The sequence below is a fragment of the Elephas maximus genome, chromosome 9 (genome assembly GCF_024166365.1).
Source record: "Elephas maximus indicus isolate mEleMax1 chromosome 9, mEleMax1 primary haplotype, whole genome shotgun sequence".
In the NCBI taxonomy this organism is placed as follows: Eukaryota; Metazoa; Chordata; class Mammalia; order Proboscidea; family Elephantidae; genus Elephas; species Elephas maximus.
In genome coordinates this window covers 71,009,657-71,022,289 of record NC_064827.1, presented here as the reverse complement: position 1 = coordinate 71,022,289, position 12,633 = coordinate 71,009,657, and the positions used below count along the sequence as shown (strand labels likewise).

At 39.2% G+C, this 12,633-nt stretch overlaps 1 protein-coding gene across 1 annotated transcript in view; it reads left to right on the top strand.

Annotated features, from left to right (window-relative positions):
- Positions 1-12,633, top strand: part of C5 (complement C5) — a 143,735-nt gene that overhangs the window by 20,730 nt on the left and 110,372 nt on the right. The gene's annotated exons all lie outside the window — the stretch shown is intronic.

The window sequence follows — 12,633 nt, the reverse complement described above, 5'->3', positions numbered from 1 at the left end:
ATTTAGACACTTCTATATAAAGAATGTAAATATTTTCTCCCCCATCAGTAGGCCTTCTCCTGCTCAGGGAAGTAGGCCGATCTACAGAAAGCCAGTTCACCGAAAGGCCAGTTTACATAATGGTCAACTGCTGCATATCTACCTCGCTGACTTCACCAAAAGTACCTACTGGAAAGCAGACTAGCTTTAACCAGAACATTTTGACTTCTTTGACAAGAGTGTTTATATGGGAAAATTTCAGTTTATATTGATTTTCAATATGTAATTGTTTCAGCTAATTATGACTTCTTTTGGACTTTTAAATTTAAAGTTAAAATTAACTTAAGATTTTATATATTTTATCATTTTGAATCTGAATTTAAAATCTGAATTGAGCTGAACTCTACTTAAATTTTAAAATTTAAAATATCTGTTTTTTGATGCTTCTGAATAGAAATTTTAAAAATTTAATTGCTAAACAATAGAAAATTAAAGTTGAGAAGACATTCGAGGAATTGGTGAGTGAATATAAAAATTGCTAAAGTTTGTAAAATTAGAAAATGACATTCAAAATATCAGATAACATCATATATGAAAACCCACAGCAACAATCCCATCACATACAAAATGCTGAAATTTTGGTTTCTAACTCAAAGAGAGAAACTAGAGAGCAACAGAAGCCAGTTCCCTGCCCCCCTCCCCCACACCAGAGCTCTAACAAATATTATTTGAAACTCATAATAACCCTGTTAGATGGACGGAGTAGATATTATCTTCCACTTTATAAATAAGAAAGGTAAAGCCCAATTAAGATTGGGAAACATAAAAACCCTAAAAAAATACAAGATATACTCAAGTACATATTATAAAGAAGAGGAGTAAAAGATGGAATATAAAAGAGGGAGAGACAATATTTTTGAGAAGCAAGTACAAGGTAGGTATGTTATGTCTTTCTATGACTGAGCAATCGGGAGCACAGAGAGCCCCAAGAGGCCACATTTTCCATTGGAGCTAGGACTCGTTTTGAACACTGAAAGAAGGCAGTGACATTCTAAGAAACACAAATGGCCAAGAAACATTATCATATCCTTTCTTTCTGTTACTTCCCTGCGTTAGCTAACCACTTATGCTGCAAATGATGACATAGAAAGAAAGGGAAACAGGGCAACCCATAGTTCCTTTTCCTTTCAGGTTTTTCTTACTCAACAGTTAGCAAAAATAGAGTGTTGATGATTTGCCTCAGGTGACACATCTATGTGCTTAACAAGAAGTGGAATAAAAAGTTGAGTTTTGTGCTGCATTTTCACTCTTACCTATGGCATACCTATCCATGTCTATGAAGTACAAATTGTGTAATTTTGGTAATGCTGACACATCACATGGGGTCAAGATGAGTTGGAATCGACTCGACAGCAACTGACAACAACATATATGTATTCAAAACTGGCATTGTACAATACAAAGATGAATGGTAAAATTCATGCCAATAATTAAAATTTTTAATTTTCCCTTACCTAGAAAAACATTAAATGACAAAATCACTGTGATAAGTCAAGAAAGAGAAACCACAGAAGAAAGGAAAAAATATATATATGTTAGTGCCTATAACAGCACTGTTTTTCTTTTTGAAAAAGGGACTCTGGATTTTCATTTTGCAGGAGGTCTGCAAATTGTATAGCTGGCTCTGGCTCTGTGTTTCTGGGCTTCCCCCCCGCTTTCTGTTCATTAGTTTCTTTGTAAAATGGGGGTAATACCGCATCATACCAACCAACATCAGTTGGCCTCTCTGCCTCTGGGCAATCATTTTCTTCATTTATTATATTCTTTCTATCTAATTTTCATGGAGACATCCAGAAATTATTTTGCAAATTTATGAATGTATGGGAGAGAAATAAAATTATACAGTTGGGCGGTAGCCTAAGATTTGAAAGTTTTGGCAGTGATCTGGGAAGAAAAAAAATCTATTAAAAGGCATTGTGGTATTTGGCTTTTTTTTTTTTTTTCTATTAAGGGAGACTTGCATGTTTGCAGGCAGAAAGAAAGGAGTTGGTAAAGCTTGAGAGAGAGTACGACGCTAGAAATAAATAATTGTAAGAACTCTTTAAGTGCTTATATGATTTTCAGTGCTAAGGGACATCACATTTCAGCATTCATGTGAAGAGGCAAGGCAGGCTTGTTATTTCCAGGAATCGAAGAAGCTAGATCTCAGAAGAGACATAAGGTGGGAGCTAGAGTTTACCTTTTTTTTTTTTTTTTTTTTTTTTTAGAGTTTACCTTGGGAAAGCATTACCATTAGCACTGACCCTTAGCACAAGTTATTCCAGTCAGCTTTGAGAAGCCATTAAGTTACTACCAGCTGGTGGCACTTTTAAAGTAGTATTCTGAAGCTGCTGTTTATTCTTCACGTTAGAAGTACCCTTGAGGCTGGAGAAGTAAGCAGGACTTATATCAATAGGGGTCTTGTGAACGAAGTCATTTGGGCTTGATCTTGAGGGCAGAATTAAGGTAGCCTTTTTTTAGGTACCTATGAGTCGAAATCGGCTCGACGGCAACGGGTTTGGTTTTTTGGTTTAGCAGGAAGGTTAGGTGACCACCAGTGTTTCTGCCAGATCTGAGATTCTCCTCTTTTAGTGATAGAGTAGATGCATAAAAACCAAAAATTCTCCCAAAGGTCAACACTTAAAAATGTAAAGAACGATTCGCCTCTGAGCAATGCTTAGAAGGCCAATAAAAAAGTTTTAAACGCCGTTGAGAATCTGTAAATTGTTGAATTTTGATTCTATTGAGAAACTTTGAGACCTGTGTGTGTGTGTGTTTTTTTTCCATTGTGATTTAGGTGAAAGTTTACAGAGCAAATTAATTTCTCATTAAACAGTCATTGTACAAATTGTTTTGTGACGTTGGTTGCCCACCCCACAATTTGTCAACATTCTCCCCTTCTCCACGCCAGGTTCCCTGTTTCCATTCAACCAGTTTTCCTGTCCCTTCCTGCCTTCCTATCTTTGCTTTTGGCTGGTGTGCTCATTAGTCTGGTATACATGACTGAATTATGAAGTACATCCCTCACATGTGCCATCGTTGGCCCTAAATTGTTGTTATTGTTGTTGGGCGCCATTGAGATGGTGCCAAGTCATAGTGTCCCTATGTACAACAGAACAAAACACTGCCCGGTCCTGTGCCATCCTGACAATCATTGTTATACTTGAACCCATTGTTGCAGCCACTGTGTCAATCCATTTCGTTGAGGATCTTCCTCTTTTTCACTGACCCTGTACTTTACCAAGCATGACGATGTAATGATGATGTTGGCGCTATACACCCGTCTAATCTTTGGCTGAAGGGTGAACCTCAGGAGTGACTTCAGTACTGAGTTAAAAGGGTATCCGGGGGCCATACTCTTGGGATTTTTCCAGTCTCTATCAGACCAGCAAGCCTGTTTTCTTTCTTTCTCTTTTTATGAATTTGAATTTTGTTCTACATTTTTCTCCTGCTCTGTCCAGAGCCCTCTATTGTGATCTCTGCCAGCGAAGCCGGTGGTGGTAACCGGGCACCATCTAGTTGTTCTGGGCCAGTCTGGTGGAGGTTTTGGTAGTTGTGGTCCATTAGTCCTTGGAACTAATCTTTCCCTTGTGTCTTTTGTCTTCTTCATTCTCCTTTGCTCCTGTAGGGATGGGACCAGTAGATGTATCTTAGATGGTTGCTTGCAGGCTTTTAAGAGAGGAGTTGCTATTCACCACAGTTGGGTGTAGAACATTTTCATTATAGACCGTGTTATGCCAGTTGAGCTAGATGGTCTCTTGGGACGTTTGGACGTGTTGTGAAACTTCTATGACTTTATCCTGGCCAAGCTGTGCTAACTTCTCCAGTATTGTGTACTGTCTTACTCTTCACCAAAGTTACCACTTATCTACTATCTCGTTAGTGTTTTTCCCACCCTGCCTGTCTTAGGCTGGGTTCTCTGAAGAAGCAAAACCAGTAAAGCATATAAATATAGAGAGAGAAAGAGATTTATATCAAGGAAATGGCTCATGCAGTTATAAAAACAACTTACAGAGGCTGGAAAGTCCCAAGTCCATGGGTCAGGATAGAGGCGTCTCCTAATTCACATAGCCACAGGTGCTGAAGAATCCAAGGTTGGCAGGTCAGAGAGCACGGCTCTTGCTCACAGGTTGTGAAGATTAACAAATCCCCAGATCGGCAGGCAAGACCAGAGGTAAGCTGCTAACTCAAGTCCCAAGAACCAGAGGTCAGATGAACAGGAGCCAGCTGCAGGATCCAGAGCAAGCAAAAGTTCTGGAGCCCTGCCAGAATGTCCACTTATATTTGATGCAGGCCACGTGCCCAAGGAAACTCTCTTTCAACTGATTGGCTCCTCACAGCAGATCCCATCATGGAGGTGACCCAGTTAAATCTAATCATGGAAGTGATCACAACATCATATGACTGCCAAACCACTGAGAATCATGGCCCAGCCAAGGTGACACACAACCTTAACTATCACACCACCCTTCACCTCCCTCATAACCATCAAAGATTGTTTGTTTCTGTGTGAAAACATTTTCATGTGTTTTTATAATAGTGGTCTCATACAGCATTTGTCTTTGTGATTGACTTATTTCATTCAGCATAATACCCTCCAGATTTCATCCTTGTCGTGAGATGTTTCACAGATTCATCATTGCTCTTTATTGTTGCATAGTATTCCATTGTGTGTATGTACCATATTTTGTTTATCCATTCATCTGTGGATGGGCACATAGATTGTTTCTAACTTTTTGCTATTGTTAATAATGCTGCCGTGAACATGGGTGTGCATATATCTATTCGTGTGACAGCTGTTATTTCTCTAGGGTATATTCCTAAGGGTGGGATTGCTGGATCATACAGTATTTCTATTTCTAGCTTTTTAAGGAGACATCATATCATTTTCCAAAATGGTTGTACCATTTTGCATTTCCACCAGTAGTGCATAAGAGTTTCTATCTCCCCTCAACCTCTCCAACATTGGTGATTTTCTTTTTTTTTTTTATTTGTGCCAGTAATGTTGGGGTGACATGGTATCTCATTACAGTTTTGATTCGTATTTCTCTAATTTTTTTTTTTTAATAGCTAGTGATCTCAAGCATTTCCTCATGTGTCCGTTAGCTGCCTGAATGTCTTCTTTGGTGAAGTGTTTGTTCATATCCTTGGCTTATTTTCTAATTGGATTATTTGTCTTTTTATTGTAGAGGTATTGGATTTTCCTATAGATTTTAGAGATAAGACCTTTGTCGGATATGTCATAGCCAAAATTTTTCCTTAGTCTGTAGGTCCTCTTTTTACTCTTTTGTTTGAAGTTTTCTGATGAGCATAAGTGTTTAATTTTTAGGAGGTCCCATTTGGCTAGCTTATCGTCTGATGTTTGTGGATTGTATGGTTTGTATGCTATTTATGCCATATATTAGGGCCCCTAGTGTTGATCCTGTTTTTACTTCCATGATCTTCATAGTTTTTGGCTTTATATTTAGGTCTTCGAGCCATTTTGAATTTTTGTGTATGATGTGAGGTATGGCTCTTGTTTCTTTCTTTTTTTGTTTGTTTTTTTGCAGATGAACATCCAGTTTTACCAGTACCATTTGTTAAAAAGACTGTTCCCCATTTAATGGACTTTGGGCCTTCGTCAAAGATCAAGTGGCCGTAGGTAGATGGATTTACATCAGGGTTCTAGATTCTGTTCCTTTGGTCAATGTGTCTATCGTTGTACCAGTACCAGGCTGTTTTGACTACCATAGCTGTGTAGTAGGTTCTGAGGTCAGGTGGAGTGAGGTCTCCTACTTTGCTGTTTTTCTTCAGTAATGCTTATCTGGGGCCTCTTTCCTTTCCATATAAAGTAAATGATTAGTTTTTCTATCTCATTAAAGAATGTTGTTGGTATTTGGATTGGATTGCATTGTATTTGTAGATTCCTTTGGGTAGAATTGACATGTTCACAATGTTGAGTCTACCTAACTATGAGCATATTATTTCCATTTATGTAGATCTCTTTTGGTTTCTTGCAGTAGTGTTTTGTAGTTTTCTTTGTGTAGGCCTTTTACATCCCTGGTTAGATTTATTCCTAAATATTTTATTTTTTTAGGGGCTATTATAAATGGTATTACTTTCCTGATATCATTTCCATAGTTCTCTTTATTGGTGTATAGGAATCTAACTGATTTTTGTATTTTTATCTTGTATCCTGCCACTCTGCTGAATCTGTTAGTTCCAGTAAGTTTTCTTGTGGAGTCCTTTGGGTTCTCTATTATCCACAAATAGTGATAGTTTTACTTCTTCCTTACCAAGTTGGATGCCCTTTATTTCTTTTTCTTGATTTATTGCTCTAGCTAGGACTTCCAGCACAGTGTTAAACAGGAGTGATGATAAAGGGCATCCTTGTCTTCTTCCCATTCTCAGGGGGAGTGTTTTCAGCCTCTCTGTTGAGAGTGGTGTTGGCTGTTGGTTTTGTATAAACCAAAAAACCAAACCCAGTGCCATCGAGTCGATTCCGACTCATAGTGACCCTATAGGACAGAGTAGAACTGCCCAATAGAGTTTCCAAGGAGCGCCTGGTGGATTCAAACTTACGACCCTTTGGTTAGCAGCCGTAGCACTTAACCACTACACCACCAGGGTTTCCATGGTTTTGTATGGATGCTCTTTATTATGTTGAGGAATTTCCCCTTTATTCTTATCTCATTGAGAGTTTTTATCAGAAATGTGTGTTGGACTTTATCGAATGCCTTTCCTGTGTCAACTCAGATGATCATGTGATCCTTTTCTTTTGTTTTATTTATGTGGTGGATTACATTGATTTTCTAATGTTGAACCATCCTTGCATACCTGGTATGAATCCCACTTGGTCATGGTGTATTTTTTTTTTATATGATGCTGAATTCTATTGGCTAGAATTTTGTTGAGAATTTTTGCATCTATATTCATGAGAGATATTGTAATTTTCTTTTTTTGTGGTGCCTTCGCCTGGTTTTAGTATCAGGGTTCTGCTGGCTTCATCGAATGAATTTGGAAGTATCTTCCTTTTCTGTGTTCTGAAATAGTTTGAGTAGTATTGGTGTAAGCTCTTTTCTGAATGTTGGTAGAATTCTCCAGTGAAGCCATCTGGGCCAGGAGTCCCCACCCCCCCCGCCCCACCCTGTTGGGTTTTTTTTTTTTTTTTTTTAATTATTATTACCTTTTCAATCTCTTGTTATGGGTTTGTTCAGATTTTCTACCTCCGTTTGAGTTAGCTTAGGTAGGTAGTGTGTGTCTAGAAATTTGTCCATTTCCTCTAAGTTTACAAATTTGTTGGAGTGCAGTTTTTCATAGTACTCTGTTATGATCCTTTTTATTTCATTTGGGTCTCTTGTAATGTCCCCCATTTCATTTATTATTTGGGTTATTTGCTTTCTCTCCTGTTTTTCTTTTGTCAGTTTGGCCAATGATTTGTCAATTTTGTTGATCCTTTCAAAGGACCAACTTTTGGTTTTGCTGATTCTTTCTATTGTTTTTCTATTTCATTTATTTCTTCTCTGATCTTTATTATTACCTTCTGGTGGCTGTGGGCTTCTTTTACTGTTCTTTGTCTATTTGTTTGAGTTGTAGGGGCTAACATTTTGCTTTTATCTGTTCTTTTTCAATGTGTGTACATATTGCTATAAATTGACCTCTGAGCACTGCCTTAGCTGTGTCCCATAGGTTTTTTTTATGATGTGTTTTCATTCTTATTTGATTCTAGAATTTTTTTTTTATTCCACCTTCGATTTCTTCTATACGCAGTGGCATTTAAGCCAGGTATTATTCAGTGTCCATATATTTGATTTTTTCCCTTGCTCTTCCTGCTATTAATTTCTACTTTTATGGTCTTGTGATCAGAGAAGATGCTTTGTATTATCTCAGTGTTTTGGATTTTTTTTTTGAGCATTGCTTTGTAGCCTAAGATGTAGTCTATTCTGGAGAATATTCCATGTGCATTGGGAAAGAATATGTACTTTGCTGCTGTTGGGTGGAGTGTTCTATATATGTCTATGAGGTCAAGATGATTGATTGTGGCCTTAAGATCTTCTGTATCTTTTCTGAGTTTCTGTCTAGATGTTCTATCCCTTACCAAGAGTGGCTTTTGAGGCCTCCTACTATTATTGTGGAACTGTTCATTTCTCTTTTCAGTGCTGTTAGAGTTTGTTTTATGTATTTTGGAGCCCTGTCATTGGGTGCATAAATATTTATTATGGTTATATTATCATGGTGGACCGTCCCTTTAATCATTATATAATGTCCTTCCTTGTCTTTTATGGTGGATTTTGCCTTAAAGTCTGTTTTATCTGAGATTAACATTGCCACTCCTGCTCATTTTTGGTTGCTGTTTTCTTGATATATTTTTTCAATTCTTTGGTTTTTAATATCTCCATTTGAAAGTTCTGTATCTACACCATGTATTCCTCTTTTATTGTTCTGCATTTTTGTCATTTGCAGGTTGATGTCTCTAGTTCCCTGTTTTGAATCTTTTAGTTTTGTTTTATCCTTGAGGGTTTATTACATAGGTCGATATTTGGCTGATACTGAACTATGTCCTAGATTGAGGTTGTTGTCTCATGTTGTTGGTTCTCTAACCAAAGGACTCCCTTTAATAATCCTTATAAGTTTGATTTTGTTTTTACAAATTCCCTTAATTTCTGTTTATCTGGAAATATCCTAATATTGCCATCATATTTGAGAGAGAATTTTGCAGGATATATTATTCCTGGTTGACAATTTTTTTCTGTCAAGGTTTTATATATATCCTCCCATTGCCTTCTTGCCTGCATGGTTTCTTGCAAGTAATCAGAGTTTAGTCTTATTGCTTCTCCTTTGTATGTGACTTTTTGTTTTTCTTGAGCTGCTTTCAGGATTCTTTCTTTGTCTTTGATTTTGGCAAGTGTGATTATGTCTTGGTGACTTTCTTTTGGGGTCTATCCTGCATGGGGTTCATTAAGTTTCTTGAATGATCAGCTTTTCATCTTTTATGATATTAGGAAAGTTTTCCATCAACAAATCTTTACTGATCCTCTCTGTGTCTTCCATTTTCTCACCCTGTTCTGGAACTCCAATCACACACAAATTTTTGCTCTTGATTGTATGCCACATAGTTCTTAGGTGTTCTTCATTCTTCTTCATTCTTTTCTCTGACTTTTCCTCAGAGTGGTGTCCATGGATTTGTCTTCAATTTTGCTAAATCTGTCTTGCATTGTCTCAAATTTGCTCCTAAAATCTTCTATTGCATTGTCCGTTTCTGAAATGTTTTATCTTTTGAATTTCTAATTAATGTTTTTGTATGATTTCTAATTATTTATTTTGACATTTTGTTCTTGTATTATTTTTCTGAATTCTTCTATTGCTTTTTCTGTGTTTTCCTTGATTTTGGCTATGTTTTGTATGGTTTTGGCTATGTTTTGTTTGGTTTTGTCTGTAGTTTCCATGATTTTTGTCTGCATTTTCCTTGATCTTTTTCTAATCTCTTGGAGAACCCTGAATATTAGACTTTTGAATTCCCTGTCAGATAGTTCCATTGCCTTTTTTTTTTTTTTTTTGCTGAAAAGTCAACTGCTGCTTTATTCTGGTCACTTACTGGAGCCATTTTGTTTGTTTGTGTGTGAGTGTGTGTGTGTGTGTGTTTTGTTACTGTCTGCTGTTTCTGAGACATTCAGCTATTATTTATTTATTGTAGGTTTGTTTGTTTTTTTTGTTTTTTGTCCTGTTTTTTGTTTTGTCTGCTTGCTTATGTCTGGGTGGGTGGGCTGCTTTGTTGCTTGCTCGTTTGTGGGCAGGATAGTTCTCACCACATTGTCCTGGTGTGCAGGGCCAGTTGCTCAGCTATGGTGTAGCACGGCAGGTCCAGCAGGAAGGGCAGGGGTGGAGATAGGTCATTTGTCTGCAGCATGAACCAGGCCAGAAGCTGGAATGGGGCTGCTGCAGTCTTCAAGGGGGAGGGTTCCCGAACTGGCGGTGAAGGGCCTGGGATCTGGGCTGGGTCCCCTTGAGGCTGCATCAGGCAGCAGAGGGGTCTGGAGCTGGGAGGAAGGGGTCTGGGGTCCAGACCAGGCCCCCCCCATGCCACAGTGGGTGGTGGGAGGGGTCCAGAGCTGGTGGGAAAGGGTCTGGGGTCCAGGTAAGGTCCTCTGGTTTTCACTGCAGGTGGTGGGAGGGATCTGGAGTTGGCAGAAAGGGGCCTGGGGTCCAGGATGGGTTCCCTAAGGGGTGTGAGCAGTAGTGAGAGGGGTCCAGAGCTGGCAGGAAAGGGCCTAGAGTCCAGGCGAGGTCCCCTCAGGGCCACAGCAGCAGTGGGAGGGGCCTGGAGCTGGCAGGAAGGGGACTGGGGTCTGGACCATGTCCCCTGGTTGCTGGGGCAGGCAGCAGGAAGGGGCCTGGAGTGTGGGCTGGGTCCTCTAGGTGCCATAGTGGGTGATGGGAGGGGTCTGGAGCCAATGGGAAGGGGCCTGAGGTCTGAGTTGAGTCCCCTGGGTGCCGTGGCAGGTGGTGGGAGGGTTCCAGAGCTGATGGGAAGGGGCCTGGGGTCCAGGCTGGGTCCTCTTGGGCCTGCAGGCAGCACTAGGAGGGATCTGGAGCCAACAGGAAGGGGCCTGGGGTCCGGGCCCCCTTGGGGCCACAGGCAGCAGTGGAAGAGAAAAGTAGGAGAGGGGAGGTGAAGGCAAAGCAGAGGAGGCTAGATGGAGGAGGGCAATAGGGTGGGTTGCTACTCTGGTTCCCGGCAGTCAGGGTTACTATGTTGGGGCAGTTATACCTGCTATTCACCAGAGGGATGGGCATTGTAGGAGTGTGTTCTTGTGTTTACCAGGTGAGAGATGCAGCCAGCAAACATGGTATTTCTTAGTCCTGGGTGTATCCGTACTGTACCTCTGTCTCCTATTGGGAATTCTGTGGCGGTGCCCTTCAGCGCGCATGGTTGTTGGCTTTATTCCAAGACGGCAAATGCTGAATCACGCCGTTTGGTCAGGAACCTCCATTCCTATCTCTAGTCCCTCCCTGTTTTCTAACAGTTTCTTCTTGTCCTCAGTGACTTCCAATCTAATACTTTTCCCCTTTATTTAAGGTTCAGGGTTCTAGAAATGATGTCTGCATCTGTTTTACTTGGCTTTTCGGGTCTTTGTTGCAGCAGGATTGCTTAGTACATCTAACTATTCCACCATCTTGGCTCCTCCTCTGAGACCTATGTTTTAAAAAATGTTTTCTGCTAGAGAATTATGCCAGTGATTTATAAATATAGTTTATCAGTATCTACCTGTAACATGGAGCCCTTGTCACACCGTGGTTAGAGCTCAGCTGCTAACCAAACGGTCGGCAGTTCAAATCCACCAGCCACTCCTTGGAAACCCTATGGAGGCAGTTCTACTCTGTTCTGTAGGGTCGCTTTGGGTCAGAATTGACTCAACAGCAAATGGGTTTACCTTATAACATGGAGTCTCTGGGTGCTACAAAGTGAAAGTTTGGTGGTTCAAGCCTACATAAAGGCACCTTGGAAGAAAGACCTGATGATCTATGGCCAAAACACCAGCCATTGAAAACCCTGTGGAGCACAGTTCTCCTCTGACACATATCGAGTTGCCGTGAGTTGGAATTGATTCAATGGCAACTGGTACTGGTACTCTATAACACAAGTAAACAAACTTCTTTGTACTTAAAATACAAATATTCACTATGTTGATTTGAGTGTTCTAGCTATCTCCTTAATTTCTTTTCCCGAAAATGATGGCAAAAGTACTTTGTTTATTTTAACTAGACCCGTCTTTCGCAATCCAGTTTAATCATTTTACAGATTTCCTTTTGAAATAAATGGGCCTTGATAGTCAGACCAGTGGCAGACTTTTGCCATTTCAATAACCTATGCAAAAGACATCTTTAGTTAAATCTGTATACCAAATTTCCCTGTGTGCTCCTTTTTCCCCTAATAAATTCAGTACTAAAGCATTGGTACAATAGAACCTTATTAATTCAAAGGGAAGAACGCCAACATGACCATAAAATATCTGAATTACAGAAATATACTTAGAGAAACCTGTTTAAAGTACATATTATAGACTAAGGTAGAAATGTCTACTGATAAAAGGAAGAAAGTAAATAAAATTTTTTCTAGTGAACATAAAATCTCATAAAAATATAATTTGTTAAAAATGTCAAAGTTTGATTTCATTTTAAATTGATTACTAGACTCAGTTGTTATAGGAAGCTTTCTTTTCTTGATTCTTAAATTAAAATTATGAAAATTCTTATTGAAAGATGAGTTTTTTTTAAAAGAAAGATATGCTGTGCCTGAATGAATACAAATTTTGAATTAGTGGTATATGAATTAATAAATATTGGAAGGTATCTATTCCCTACTCTAAGTATTTGACTGGCAACTTATTTCCTAGAGAATGATGTCCAGAGTTCTCAGTATGGTACTTTCATTGCCAGGCACAATCTTTTTTTATCTGATGTTCGGCTTCTCCAGGCTGGGGTAGATAAAGGAATTATTCCGTAGATCTCCTTTGCAAACCCAGGTTATCCTTGTCATTTCCAGTGCCAAGGACCCTACCACTCAGGTTTTCTATAAAGGACCACCTCGTGAGCCCTGTCTAAATCAAATTTATACTAGAATCATCTTAATTTAAA